Below are 16231 nucleotides of genomic sequence, written 5' to 3'. Positions count from 1 at the left end.
CTGCACCCAGGAACACCAGCCCTTACATTCACACCCTGCATCAAAGAAAACCCCGACACGCATAACAAATCCTCCTGGTAAAGGAGACAACTTGAAACCAAACCCCCAGATACCCTCTGTCCGATTCACCGTCTCCAATAACACATAAAGAAACTCCCTCTGTTGGCAAATGATTCCTGTAAGCCCTGCTCGGCGTGCTGAGGTCAGTGTGTTTGGTACCCGAACGGCAAGCAGAGCTTTTGTGCTCATTATAAAATATTCCATTAAATGCATCAATAACGCATACCAGTATGGAGAAAATATTTGTTTCTGGGATATTTAAGGGTGGGGAATATTATTTCATCCAACCAGTTGGTAACAAAAGTCTTTTGCAGGAAAATACAGATATACATATAACAAAACCATGCTTCTCTTTTAAAAACTTGGTTATACCACATTATTTTGCAATATGCATAACATGGATTTTTTTAAGCTGTCTGGGCTCTATATTTACAAGCTCTGAAGCATTCTGATGGATGCAGTATTATCCAGGCTTATTGTAGTAGGTTTTTATGGTCACCGCTCATTTTTATGGCATATATTAAGCTAATTATGGAAACTTTCCAGGATGTTTTCAAAACTTGTTTGTTGCAATTCTTTGTAATGTACTACACAAACACCATTCCTAATGTTTCTTTTCCTTTTCCATACAAACAAGTGAAAATAATATAAGTGTACAATGGTTGCTATTTCTGGAAATAGCACGAAAAACGTTTCCAAGCACATAGTGTTTTCAAATGTTCAAAACCAGGTAAATAATTTGGAAAACAATAATAAAAGAACTGGAAAAACACTGCTGAGAAACCTTCCATTCATGTATGCCTATCTTTGTGCATGAATTTTAAGTGTTCCTCAGGCATTTTCAGCAAACAGGTTACAAAGTCACATGTTTGAATATTCACATGAAAATAACCTGAGCAGTCACCTAATTCAAAAATACAACATCTTGCAACATGGAATATTTGACCCACTACAACCAAACACCTTCTGCCTTATTACATACACCAGGATGGGCTTTTGAAACTTTTCAGTGATTTCACACAGTATGAAAACCATTGGAGGCAGCTTCAATATTTTAGTTAAAAAAATGAAGCGAATAACCTGATTCGGGCACTATCGCTACAAGCAGGTCTTTGTGCCTGAGACCAGCCTGTTTAATGTTTAACTCAGGTCTAAGTTATGGCTTTTGTTAAAGGTGGACTCAGCTGTTCAGTAGCTTTTTTTTCTCCGTAGTCTATGATCTTAGGAACCCAATTATCTGGAAACACATTAAAAACAAATGTGAATTTTTTTTTTTTCCTTCTCTCTTTCCTCTCCTCCCCCTTCCATCCATCAGGTTTGAATTAAGAGCCTTACAGGTAAATATTGATTTTGGAAATATTCAGTATATTATGAGTCATAGCTAAAACACTATTACACAAAGTAGCAAGGTTTTGAGAAAAAGAAATTCTAAAGCTTATGAAAGCCATCTGTAAAGAAAATCCATGAAGATCAGCAAGTCTTCAATCAGTAAGAACACTGCATTTTGAATGTAGCGGCGTTTCTCCCCCCTCCCCATTCCTTAACACTGTATCTGTGTGTTCAAAGCACATTTCAGATGAGAGAGAAATCTTGCTTCTGGCTAGGAGACCTCTGCACTTTCTTGTCACTTTGAGTCTCGAGGAACATTTCTGACCCTGCTAAGAGACCCCATCTATCACATCCAGAGCACACCTCAGACACCTGGACCATACTTGAATACTGAACCAGCAGAAAACGGGCTTTTCATAGAATGGATTTGAGACCACGCAACTACCACTAAGCACCTGGGGAGGGCTGGGGAACGTACTGACCAGGAAAAAGCAAAAACCCTCAGAAGTAACTAATACAGTCTTTTTAACCTTGGACAAATCAACCAAAAAGGCAAATAAACTACAGATTGCCTAGCTAGCCATAACAGTCTGAAGCTGGCATCGCAAACCAAGCTATTCCTTTCTCCTGATACCTTTCTGGAAACAATAGGCTCATAGCCAGGTGTTCAGGCATGCTGATGGGCAGGTTCTTCTTGATCTGCTGGCAGATGCGGCCAAGCACAGCATCTGTAGGACGATATTCCTCTGCTCCCAGAGTCAGTCAAAGCCAGGAAACAGAGCGTGATTAAAGTCATGGGAGCGATGAGTCCAGAAAGACCCTTCAGAGATCATAAAGGAGACCCAGTATATCCACGGAGCTGCAAATAGATTAAGGTGCCAGGTATTGCCAGGTACTCCAGGGTCTCCTTTAAATGGAATTCAGCAGAAAGCAAGAACTACCCAATGTCTTTTGCCTCCCCGTTGGTATTCTGAAATACGTTTCTTATGACGAGGAAAGGGTTCACACAAAGCTACTTGAAAAGTATTTCCCTCTTCCATGCAAGTAAGTAGAAAATATGCCTCAACATCTTCCTTGTTACTCATTTCCATGAAAAAAATAATTATAATAAATGCCCAAGCACATTTTCAAACTTTTCTCCCTCACCATGGCAGTTCCTGACGAATCAGACTGATTGTTTTCTTACAATAATTACCGTGAATCAGGCTCTCATGAATCTCGTAACAGCTGAAGAGCATCTTTTTGACATTGTGGAGCATAATTAGAGCAGAGCAAGGCTTTTTTCATGTCTGAATAGCAGTTAGTCACACCGATGAACTCCATCGGAGCACCCATTACAACGCAACGCCTCTGCTGACGCTCACCAGACCACACTGCCTACTGAAGTTCACCAGGAAAACAAAACAAAAACCCCCCCAAAACCTAAAAATAGACACAACACATTGAGATGATCCTAATGGGAATTCCTGCAGTTGTTACAATGCTATATCGGAGGAGGAAAGCCCATCAGATACTCATTGCTGCCCAATATAACGGGGTTCACACAAGCAGAGTCAGGAAATTGCAGTTTTTACCTGCTAACATTAATTGCAGTCTCATGCTGGTCCATGCTGCGCTCCAATACAACGATCTGATTAATAGGTATCACACTGCCAAGCCCAGAGGTAAATAGCTAAAGCCAAAGCCAAGGGAGCACCCTGAGGATAACGGAGATTTTGACGGTGCATAAAGATTATGGCCATGACAATTACATGGCTGATATTTTTCTGAGTTACTGGCAAAAGGAAAAATAAGCAGCACATGGTTAAAAAAAAAAAAAGAAGTTTAACAGCGTTTGTCACAGACCTCTTAACACAGATTTCTTACAATTTGTGGCTTTACTTGCCCCCACACACTTCCTAAATCCTGTAGGGAGTCTATCTGTACATCTGCACCGTGACACAAATCCCACTAAAAGGACAGTACTGGCTCTTCCAGAACGAGTGAAGCTTTGCACGCTGTCCTTGGTCATGCCCATGCGTCCCAGCGGTCCCCAGCTCAGAGGGGAACACAGAGGGTGGGCAGCAAATGGTTCAGGTGGAGTGGACAGGTCAGCCTTGGGCCGCCTCTGTCTCCTCTCTACTCAGAGATATTGGAAACCCCCCGAAAGCCAGGACGGGAGCCTGGGGACTTGTTCACTCTGTCCTACCAGAACCTTGCCACCACTACTAGCAAAAAGGGAGGAAACCACCAGAACCTCCAGGTCTGAGGGGATGCTGGGCAGGGTGGCAGGTGGACTCCTGACAGGCAGGTGAGACGGTAAAATTCCCTTCCTGAAAGGAATGCATACATTTGCAAACCCCTAAAAACAGCTGTCACAATAATTAGCTACTAATTAGTATCTAAGATGATACCAGTAAAATACCACCAATTATCTAAAGTGCTGGAACTTTCCAAGTATCCTGTTGGGAATACAGCTGGAACAAACGAAGGTCTTGGTTCCCGCTTCTCTGGGGAGAAAGAGGTAACTCTGCTTTTTCATTATTTATTAAGTGGAACTAAACAAAATGATTTATTCTACTCACATGTGCAAGTGTTTGTTGGAACAGCTTTAAATTATTAGTCAGTCAGTGGGAGGTATTCTGCTGAATATTACGTTTTACTGGACACTAATGTACATTAACTACCCTTTGGAAGTTAAGTAGAGAAATGGGTGATTTAAACAAACACCTCCGGGACTATTTATTTCTCTCTCTTTAAAGCCTTATTCCCGACCGGGGAGCGCTATTCTCATACATATGACTACCACTCAAAAGCAATGGGCTGACTCACAGCGCACAGAGCCAAGCATGTGTGTACGTTCCAGCATGCTTGCAAGCGCTGCCAGGAACAGAGCCGGAGCCTGGCCACACCGTGGGGCAGGCTCTGCTGCCTCCCTGCTGGTGTAAAGCAAACCTTCGGTGGATGCTAAACAAGTAACACGCGTTAAATTACCTAGCCGGCAACTTACTCACACTTAGCCCACTGAGTATTTTAATAGAGTTAATATAAAAGAGAAGAAAGATGTTTGCCAATTTTTTTTTTAAATTTTTACCCTCAATTGCACGGTTTCTGAACCCCATCACTGACAGGCATTGCCTATACAGAGGGATAAATATTTCATAGCAAAGCAACACTTTCCTACACACCAGCTAGAAGGCAAAGCAAGGCCGGCGATCGTGCTGGTACCCGACAAGCCCTGCTCTCAATGCTCCCATTGTACACGTCTGCTGTATACAAATCCCCTTCGAGCTGGAACCACACACCGAGCCAAGCAGGTGGCCATGCTCTTATTCCCCCTTGCAAAACATTTCAAGTCCTGAATAGAAATGAGATAACATTCACACCTGCATCCATTTCTTTGCATATCCAAAAGTAAAAGCGAGTTTGCTGAGCTGATCAGCAAAACCCATTCCAAGTCATATTCGGCCACAGTGAATCAAACTGATTTGATCTCACGCCAACAAAATATAATTGACCTCAGAGAGCACGAGAAACAAATGTATTATTTCTTTTCAGTGTTTTCGAAAAAGTCACCTAAAGCGTACACCGAATTATTTTAAAATATCACAGTTCTCAGACACGAAATAATCCCATTTACATCTACTACCACACACGAATAGCAACAGAAAAGGGCTTATCTGAAAAGCTGACACATTTCTACTCCGAAGAGAAAAATCTTAAGCTGCAAGCTGCAGAAGAAAGGGGGGGAAAAAAATCACTTCAGAGGCTGAAGTTACGGTTCAACAGCACCGCTGCCATTACCAAGGAGCCAAGAGCTGCTTACTGTTTTATAATGGTCACAGGAAAATTTACTTCTCCCACGAGCAGGGACCTGGAAGCTGGTACTACTTATTGGCATATTTAACTGAACGTATACTGCTCGAGTCCAGCTTGCTCTTCCTTCTCAAGGGGTCTACAGTTAACTGGTGATATATACGCTGGCATGTGAAGCTTGCCCAGTTAATTTTAGCTAAAGTCACGCATGCCCGGTGCTCAGATTTCTTACACTGTCACATTTTACACCTCCCACCCCTCCTGCAGCTCTTTCCTTACACCCCTGCTGCTCCCTTCTCTTACTATTGTCTCTAACACGGGGTTTCAATGTTTAATGTCAAACAGGATCAATATATTTTATACACACACTCTTAAATAATGGAGCTATCTGCAGCAAGCATAAAGTTTGGCAGGTCTTTTGTGTTAGACACATTAAAAGACAATCAATAAAATATGGTTGTGGTTTTTGGGTTGTTGTTTTGGGTTTTTACAAGATCAGAAGACTTTCTGCCCACTATAGACACAACTCCCTTCATCTAAACACTCCCAACATCTGTGGAAATGTATTGCTCTGAATGGAAATCCAAAATTTGACATGCTGCCCCCGTATTTGTAGCAAGCCAAACAAAAATCCCGACAGATCCTTTTTCAAAATTCGGAGCATTCACCACATTGATCAAACGCCTGAAGGCTGTACCTGTCACAAATGCAAGCTAAAAAGCGTGAGGCTGAACGAGCCCTGAAGTGGGCACCTGCACAACCCGCCTCTTTCCCCGAGCAAGCCCTGGGACCCACAGCAAGGGCTGCCTGCCCTCGGGCAGCACCCCACCACATGCAAGTCACCCCAAATCCCATGGTCTGACCACGTTGCTGACATTCCTTAAAAATACAGAGAATTGGCCCTTGTAAGCTGATGTGCTTGAATTTTTTAGTATTAATAACCTTGCCAACATCGACAAGGTGAGAAGCGATGACTGCTTCGCCTCCCCTCTTGCCAAGCTGAACGATAGCCGTCTGACATTTTAACTGTTTATTTTTCAGAAGGGGCACTTCTGCCAGAGTAAAATCTGCATCGGTCTTTGAACTGCTCCACAAAAAGCAAATAACCCAGTAGCCACCCTGTCTCCACCTCAGCTCTTCCCTCCAGCAAAGCCCACTCACCGCCCGCAGAGGCGACTGTTTGTTTTGGGGAGGTGGGGGGCGGACAGGGCTTTGATGGTGTTTGAAGAGAACGTAACATCCTGTGCCTATCCAAGACATGAAGGAGCTGCTTTACCTCCAGAGCATGAAGTGCTGCACCTCTGATGAGCCCGGGAAGGCTTGGCTGTGCGACAAGCAACAGCTCTGCCAAGGCAAAGCCAGGCACTAATTAACCGTCAGAAGGGGGAAGGTTTGCACAGGTTCCCCCCCAAAAACCTGACCACTGAGGAAGGGAGAGAGATCTAACTTCAGGCAGCTACAGTCTTAAATATAGCTTTCTGCTATAAGCGTCCCACACTCAACGTGGTCACCTCCCAAAACTCAGCGTCATTTTGGCACGCTTGGCCTCTGACAGCAAATAAGTCTTCGGAACTTTTCTAATGAAGACAGACTCATCTTCTCTATTTGGAAAAGGTGTGACAGACTGTTCCAAACAGCTGCTATCATTCTGTTGGCATTTTTCACCTGGGGGTCAACAAATCTGTATGGCTTCAGTATCATCTCCTCTGGGCAGGCAGCCCCAGGCAGGATCAAAACAGACAAGCTGTCACTGCTGTACCGGGCTCGGAGAAAGAAGCGCTAAGGACAATACTCCAAGAGACAATAACGAGCTGGAGAGGCTGGAAATGAAGCCTGACGTGCCATGTAGCATCTTAAGAATAAACTCTCCTCTATTCCATTTTCTCTTGATTGCTTAGAGGATTAATTCACCAAAACAATAGTCACAGTTGTGAAGAGACTCCACATTAAAGTAAAATTTGTCTCAGAGGCACATGACTCTGAACCATTTCAGCTCTTAGTGATGTGTGAAGATGAAACTTCTCTGATCCAAACAGTGAGGCCAGAAGCATTACAAAAGCTTTTCTTAATTTTTAACAAAAGCAATTTGCTGTGGGGATTAGGAAATTACAGCAATTGGCCTTTGTCTCACCCAAGAGACCAAATCCTAGCCCTCCTTCAGCCAAGAAGGATAAGGCAGCATTCCCTTTCGGGTCTGCTTAGTGCTTGATTGAAAAAAATTGAGTCTTCAAAGCCAGGGGCTGGGGAGGTTCAGTCCATACCAACACTCTGAAGTCACCAGCAAACTATCCTCTGCTCCTGTGAACAGGATGTCTAATGCCACTCAAAAAACAATGAATCATCCACACTGCCTCACTCTGTAAAACGTAATTCAGTTCAGCGTCCAAGACTTTTCACAAGAGGCAATGCTTCTGAAGTTGCCAAGAGGCAGTGATCTCTAACACTTCGAAGGACGTAAAGCGAGATGTAACCAATACGTGGATGAAAAATCAGTGCAACTGAGTTAGGAAGGCCAACAACCTATACACCGCTGTATCTGCCAAGCAAGATGAATGCAAAATCCGGAGAGGGAAGGAACAAAAGAATGAGCGAACAAGACCCGAACTTGAGGAAGCACTTACCCACACACTTGCCTCAAGCACGTACTCAAGGCTCAATATTAGCACACCTTTAACTCTTCTGAACAGAGATGCTGCACTGACGTTGGCCATTACAGAATTACTTATTAAGTCCATTGATAAGAGTAAGGATGAAAAGAGGCCAATTATCGTCTTTAAAAGTTTTTTCTATATTCTTCCCACAGGTCTATTTCTAATGCTCCCCCTGCTCTCGGGCACTGTCAGAAGTGGGACAGTTGGCTAGACAAATCTTAGGTGTGACCTACTTTTGAAAGACCTATTTTTATTTTAAGCTGCATTTTTAAGATAGTGAAAAATACTTTGTGACAGCTGAGCATTAATTTGTGGGGCAAAGACTCGATCCCAAAGATACAGAAAAAGACTAAGAATCTCAGGTTCAACATCTCAATTAGAGCCAGATCATCACAAGAGCTCAAATTCCATGTAGCCACCAAAATAAACAGATACATTTTCAGAAAACTTCAGACACTTTTTAAAAACCCAAAAAAGAGCTAGTTTTCCAGCATTTTCTGATCTTCACTTTTTGATGGGGAAGAGAGATAAAAGAGTATCTATGTATATATACATATGCATGGAGAGACAAGTGGGGACACACAGCCCCCACATGTATCTGGCCCAAAATGTTTTGCTACAGAGATCTTGAGATTAAACTCTTGCATTTGACAATAGTAACAGCTGTTTATCCATAGGTGGCAGCATTCTGTTTTGTTATATATATATATATAACTATACTGTTACACGTACAGCAGAAAGCTTTCTGCACACCCAGGGATCACCAGGGCTTTACCATACTTTACACAAAAGAATAAAGCGGTCTTCATAAATCGTTCTTGCTAAGCACTTACCAAAACATCCAAGTAGTTTCTTTTTTTTCCCCAACAAAAAAAAATAAAGTGCTGAATTAATTTCCAGAAACATAACCAATGTAATGTAATCATCTTGCAGTTGGCCATCTGCTTCACAGATACGAATCTAAGTGAATCTTCTACTGACCGATAGCTTTCAAAATTAAGCTGCCTATGCTGACCCTGCTTTCAGCTTCGTTCCTCCTGCTGCCATTTGAAGTGTTTGGAGTGTTTTCTATATTATGATCTATGTGCCAATTATATAGTTAGAGGACAATTGGTAAGGGTTAAAGCTGCACATCTGGCACCAGACCAGCCTCAAACGTGCAGAGAAGGGCAGTGTCCCCATTTATGATGCAGAATAAGGGAATATAGGAAAAGACGTACTCAAGTACAGAGGCTGTAGTGAAAACTCCCGAGTTCCCCTTTCTCTGCTATAGCCTGTGTCAAAAAACCAGAGACCTTTCCAATCAAATGTATTTGTAATTTAAGAAATCCCCCTCCTAACAGGAAACAGCCTCCGTAAGTAATCAGAGCTTACAGCTATATGAAGGGATGAGTATTTTTATCCCTAAAGGCCATTTACAGACATGCTGGGCAAGACCCCGGTTACCAATTTACTGTCTTTGGGATGCAGAATGATCCTCTGCATGATATAAGAGGAAAATTCTGCTTCTTCATTCCCTGCTGACCGGATGCATTATTGGGGAAGGAGAAGGGGGGAGGCTTCCTTCCACCAAAGCCAGCCAGCGTGGGCACTACGGGAGGCAGGACTCAGGAGACCCTGATCTGCGATGGCAAATCCTGTGCTCCCAATTAGAAAAGCTCACTAGAGTGAGACCAGCCCGTGCCTTCATTGATCTGGTAATTAAAATCAATGCTGTAAGGTTTTACTAAAATTTCTGATACTGAACCTCTAACATAGCCTTCTACCAAAGGAAAAAAAAAAATCCAGTAAAATTTATTGCAAGCTGGTGATTAATAATTTAAACCAATATTTTTATGGCTGATGAAGAAATGAAAGTACAGGCACCGTTCTCACAAGCACAGGAGGTTCAGGCATCTCCTCTTGAGAGCTTCCTCGCATAGCGAGCGGCCACTGAAAGGCCTTCTGCACCTTCCTGAAAAATCATTCAAGCAAAGGAAATAATTTTTGTACTGCTCCTGAAGCTTTATTCAGAAATATATATAGAACAGTCCTTTAATAGTGCTGTCATGAGGCAGATCAATTGTAGATTTCATCTATTTTCAGCGCAAAGGGCTTGAAAACCAAGATATTTAATGAGAATTGCCAAGTCTTGAACAGCATGACCTACCAGGCTAAGACTTCATTATTTCAGTTCCGTATCATCTCTGCTGATACATACTGTTTTAAAATGCGGACAGTTGAAATATTTCTATTATTATTAAAAATCTTCTAACAATTACATGGCAGCAACAAGCTTGATCCAAAGACGTGATTCCTGAGTTTTCCAGCGGCTGCAGAACTCAATGCCAGCAGACAGGGGCCCCCGCCACCCCAACCCCATGTAATTTATGCACACCCACAGAATCCTTCCTCTGTTTGACACCCTGGTTTAGTTCCCCATGGCAAGTCCTGCTTCTGCCTTTACACCTACACCTACGAAAGCATTACTCCAGCAAACTTATGTTCTTACCATTAGCTGACAGGTTTAATGAGAAGAAAAATAATACAGAATTTCCAGGGAATAAACCCCTGTAACTAACCCATCGTGGTCACTTTACTGGGGTCCATAGATACTAAACATTTGACTTTTAGAAAAAAAAAAATTAAAAACTTTGTAAACTCCTAGTTTTTCTTCAGACCAGAACATTCACTTTGATCCATGCTATAGATGTGGTCAAACCTTCACACAAGACGTAGGTGAAAGCACATCTATGTATGCAGCTGAGCATGGTTTAAAGTACCATCAGAGAAGAACGCCGGCTTAGCTGCAGATAAAACGAGCGCAATTTACTGGTAACCATTCAGGGGAACAGCACCTTCCAGCATAGAAACAAGGTTTATGGACATCAGCAAAATCAGTTATTCTTTTTTGCCTAGAGCAAGGGTAGGAGGAATGTAGAACAAAGAGCATTCTCCTTGTTAAAATTAAAAAAAAAAAAAATAGGGCATATGGACACATATCCTAAAATCTTAATTCAGAAATTAACTACTAGAAGGAAAAAAAAAGAGCTATCAGGACTGGTTTGTCTGCTTTCTTCTATTTTCCTACTCAAATGCGACTAATATTTATAGTATTATTTTCTCCAGTTCTTTGTCAACTACAGGTCAATCTGTCTAATCTTAAAGCTCTAGAAATAGGCCAAAAGAAAAAAAGAAAAAAAAGAAAAAAGAAGGAGTTGCAATAGCTGTTGTAGCACAATGTTGAGATTTTAGGTTAAAGGTAATTTTTTTCAAAAAGCAGGCTAAGAGCATTGTCTAAAACTTGGAATTGTAGGAAATGAATTAAACCACAGGCAGACTGTTAAGTTGTGAATGAAATTTAAAATTACTGTTAAAACAACCTACAAGAACTCATGAGGGGGTTTTAATGCTTTTTTTTAAAAAAAAAAAAAAAAAAAGACTCCTCAGTGCTATTGTTTTTGCAGTTTGCTTTTACCACCTTTGCCAACACTTTTGTTCCAAGGGGTTTTTTTTTGTTCTCTCTCTTAATCACCAGGATGTTATGGGTGATCCATTTTTATCTCTACAAGTAACCTCCGAGGTTTCTCTTGCAGGTTTTCTCCTGAGCCACCCCTGTTGGATTCTTGAAGAAGAAGACTGCTTGGCATTAGACTATCACTTGGGATTGCATTTACCACTACAGCACGTACGGCACACTCAGCAAAAGGACAAAGACATTTCAAAGAAAATAAGCTGGTGACACCCTTGGAGAATCAGGAGGGATTCAGACAACTGATAATTAGCGCGTGGTTCTGGGCCAATTCCATCACAGCTTGGACATGGACATCATTTTAAGGACCCCGTGGAGGTGAGTGACATTTATAGGCATGCATTAAAGGAGCACATGCTTGTCCCTATCAGAGCAATTCTGACACAAAGACCAATAACGAACAAAAAAAAAAAAAAACCCACTGAACTATATAAGAGCTGACAAAGGCAGCAGCTGCTCTGCTCCACAGGGCAAATTTATATTTAGAGTAGGAGTTGGGAAAAATAGATCCTTACAGAAATTAGTTTCAGGTCATCCACTCTGGCCACAGTGCTACCTAGCAGCCCCAAAGATTCTAGGAGAAACTGTAAGTAGTTAGAGCACAATCTCATGTTTAAAAAGTGAGAAGCTTCTAAATTCCCAAAACACGCTGTAAAAAATACTGGCAAGCTGGTACAGCAGTGCCTACGGAAGAAGCAGATCTCTTTGCTACAGCTCTATGGGCACTGCTGAGGAGTTCCTGGAGGTTTTGAAGGATGGATGCATGTTTTAGCACACAGTGGAAGTCCTCAAACCTCATTTTATTAGTGCATAAGGCGAAAATGTACTACTGCTGCAGCACAGATGAGCTAAGAAATAATGACTGAAATATGAACTTAGTCAGTAACTGCTAAGAACTGGGATTACTTTAAAATCAAGCGATGTTGAGCTTGTAGCCAGAAAACTAAAAATCCTCAGTGTATGGAGTGTAAAACATGGCAGGGAATAATGCTGATGCTTGGTACCCTGAACCAGACTTAACCCCTCTCCATCAACTCATTAGCCAGCAAAGCCAACCCACAGTCTGAAGGAGTTGTCAGCACTTGCCTGTTGTATAAAGGGCAAAGTCTGTCCAGTTGGATACACTGACATTCGTCCAGCGTTTTGCAAACCAGCAATGCAGAAAGTAAGCTCTGACCAGTACAATTCTGAATGAAACATTTATGTATAACTGCATTTAGCACATTTGTTTCCGTATTTCTCACTGACATTCGTCCAGCGTTTTGCAAACCAACAATGCAGAAAGTAAGCTCTGAGCAGTACAATTCTGAATGAAACATTTACGTATAACTGCATTTAGCACATCTGTTTCCGTATTTCTACATTATCATTTTTTCTTTTTATTATAACTAGCAATAAATAGCACATTAAAATATTCTGACTATCTAAATGAGTTAGTCTTTGTAGTATTTTTAGCACTGATGCCCATTTAGTATGATCCTTTACACTTTCTCTTTATAAACTACGATGGTGCCAACGCTCGTGGAAGGGATAAGGATAAGGGAGGGCTTTGCAAATGCTGCAGGGACACCTGCTTCATACTGATGACATTTTATTTTCCCAACTCTCTGCAGATGCTTGTCTGAAAAAGCAAATAACCCAAAGATCAGATTAGCAGACTGATATTTCCATGGGCGCAGCTAAGACTGACAGACCTCATAAAAGTACGTACTAGCCCCGGGACCAGCCTCCCCTCCCACAGAAGGATTAAACACAATTAGCATCAGTTGTGTCTAACCAGTAAAGCAGATGTCTAACAAAGTAATAAACCTATAACTTTTACATGGGGTTAAAAATAACCCTCTCCTTTCCAATATTTAGCAAATGATCCATGGGGACCCAAATGTGTTGGGTACTGCTTTATGCTATCTTGAGACTCGCTTATTCTCCAATCAGTCAATTCATCAGCAATCACTTGTCAGAAAAAAAAAAAACCAACCCCACAACAAAAAAGCTTGTTGAGCAAATGTCAGAGAACATTAAATTAACCAGTTGAAGATCAGCAATGAACAGCTGACACCAAATTGAACCCAACACATGGCCCCATTCGCATTACTGTTAAACACATGTAGCCAATCCTCCTATCGCTCCACCTTTAAAATGACATTAAAGGATCTTGATTTTATAAAACAAAAAAAAATTGCTTGAGAATGGACAGCAAGCCTAAGTACCATCATAAAAAATAAGCTATTGCTTTCGTGCAGTTTGGATTCAAGGTACTGTTTTACCTCTGAGTACAGACTAACTTTATTAAGCATTTTCTCTATAGCTCAAAGTAGCCCTCAATATATTTCTGTGTACTTCTACTTGTGTACAAAAATGTATAACTTTACAGCAAGGCCTCCCAAGTCTTAAAAAGAGTTTGGCAAATCTCTGAGTGGCTGCCACGTGAAGCACAGAGCAGAAATCCAACTTGCTTTATAATGCCCAACTGTTTCACAGGTGACTGCTGAGCACATTCCAGCGTAGGCAGGATGGTGTAGGACCTCGAACAACGACACACACCCAGCTAATTGAAATCGGGTACTCAGGAGTGCTCTTCAAGTTCTCTAGTACTTCCTTTAAAAAGATACTGATAAAAAAAGATACACAATTAGTACTTGGTTCAGGAGCCTCTTTGAAGTACAATGCCCTTCTGCACCAAAACCATCTTCCCTTCTTCACTTTCACAGTAATGACCCTGAAGAAATATTTAATGAAAGTTATGTAGGGTCATTATCCTTGGACAAGATTAGGATCATTATAAGAAAATCCAGTAACTGCCCAGATAGAAGGAATTTATGTTTGTCAAATAAAACTGTACACATTTTAAAATGAAAAAGCAGATCCATTATGACAATCAACAAGCTTATTGAAAGGGAATGATGAATATTTGAAGTAAGACTTTTCAGACAGAAAGACAGAAGAGAAAGGATTTGAGCAGTTACAGCCTCACCATAATGACCATAATCATGACCTATGTGTTAATAAAAAACGCAAGTATTGGTTGGCAGAGAGACCAAACGCTTGCTCACATGTAAATTTTTAAATTAAAATTAAAGGTCTTGTACAATGCCCTGATAAAACTTCACCTGAAAAATCTCGTACGGTTCTTGTCGCCTGTGCTCATGGAGCAGCAACTCAAACTAGAAATGGTACAGAAAAGGACTTGGGAAATTAAGAAACTGTCTTGGGAAAGAAAACTCTTAAGAATTTGGTTTATTTAAATTTCACGAACTAAGATGTTCTTTGCCTAGGAACAGCAGGGAAGAGGAGCAGAACAGCCAACAGCCATGCTGGCAAAAACCCGGTGAATGCTTATCAATAGGCTGTGCGTGTATCAAAGCAGGTGAGGCTGGAGGAAAACTTTGGGGCAGTCTTCCATGACAAGAGAATGCAAGCCAATTTGAAATTTTACATCCATGAACATGGTGATATCGTTACGTTAATCAGTACATTGTAACAGTAAAGCCTGACATTGATTTAAAAAAAAAAAAAATGAATCACTCTATCTCACTGTTATTAAATACCCACCATCTGCATCTATCCTTCTGCCCTCTACACTACAGAAGAGTGAGCACAAAACACATGCCATTGGGAGTAAAAGAAATAATAAGGTTTTTAGAACAATGTATATAATGTTTCATCTTCCTTCAGTGTCCTGTGAGGGACAGAAGTAAATAAACTAAAATGAAGTTGCACTCCCAGAAGGCATCCTGCACCAGAACAGGAATGCTATTTGAAGGACAGCCTGCCTCAAATCCCTTTCCAGTCTGTTTACTGCCATCATCACAGAACAGAATTAAATGAGGCTCAAAGCTGTACACCTGAATTCTCAATTAAGGCACACAAACAGATTAATTGGGAATATTTCTGAAAGCCTAAAACAAGCGACATATAGCACATACATGCATTTTTAGATTTGCACTTCTGAGGTTCCTTATATATCTGATGTCTGCATTGAAATGTGACACAGATTGTAACCAAGCACTTTTAGTATGGTATGGATTTACATTGAGATATAAACTGAATATGCACATTAAAGCATTTACATGTTATTAAAACTGTTTTCTAGTTTCTTCGATTTCTGTAATGACATCAACTCCTTACTTAAAACAGAGAACTCTAATTAATACAATTTTAGATATGTAACATTTATAGAATATTTCAATGTCTCTATACCGTGTACAACAAACACACACTGTGGGTGGCTGACCCTGGCCAGCAGCTAAGCACACGCGCTGCTGTGAAGAAGGTGAATTCCATCCCAGGCAGTCCCAGTGCACTCACACGCAGTCCCAGTTACCGAATCCAGAGCTCCTGGCGTTAACAGGAACACAGCCTGCGAAGTGCCCTCTGGTCACTGGGTCTGGCAGTTTCACTAACTGTATGACACAACTGCTGTCATAAACCGATCCAAGTCTCTCCTAAAAGGTACGCTGACGGTTACCCTTTGAAAGGGAGCCTGTTCCAGGACCTGCCTGTGTTGACTGGAAACACTCTGCTGTATTTTGACATCTTTACAGAGAATACTCATATGCCCACGTTATCCTTGTTTCCCTGGTTAGGACTCTCAAGGACACAGATTTTTCTTTCTCTTGGTCAACCCAACAGCCCTTGTTTCCTTTGAACTGATCTTTCATGAATGACACCACGACTGTGTATAATATTCCGTATGAGGATTCTCCTGCCTCCTGGTGGCTTCACTGCATTCATACTTCCTTATCTCTATGGAAAGCATCTTCCCTGATACTTCTTCGGAACCAATTTGCCCTTTTCACAGCCTAAGGATGCTGCAGTTCACAGGTGTGTTGGCATCTCTTGACTTCTCCTCCCCAGCAAAAAGATGCGTGCCTCCTTTAACACA

This window comes from Pterocles gutturalis, unplaced genomic scaffold, assembly GCF_000699245.1.
Source record: "Pterocles gutturalis isolate BGI_N339 unplaced genomic scaffold, ASM69924v1 scaffold7455, whole genome shotgun sequence".
In the NCBI taxonomy this organism is placed as follows: Eukaryota; Metazoa; Chordata; class Aves; order Pterocliformes; family Pteroclidae; genus Pterocles; species Pterocles gutturalis.
This window is presented reverse-complemented; position numbering follows the sequence as displayed.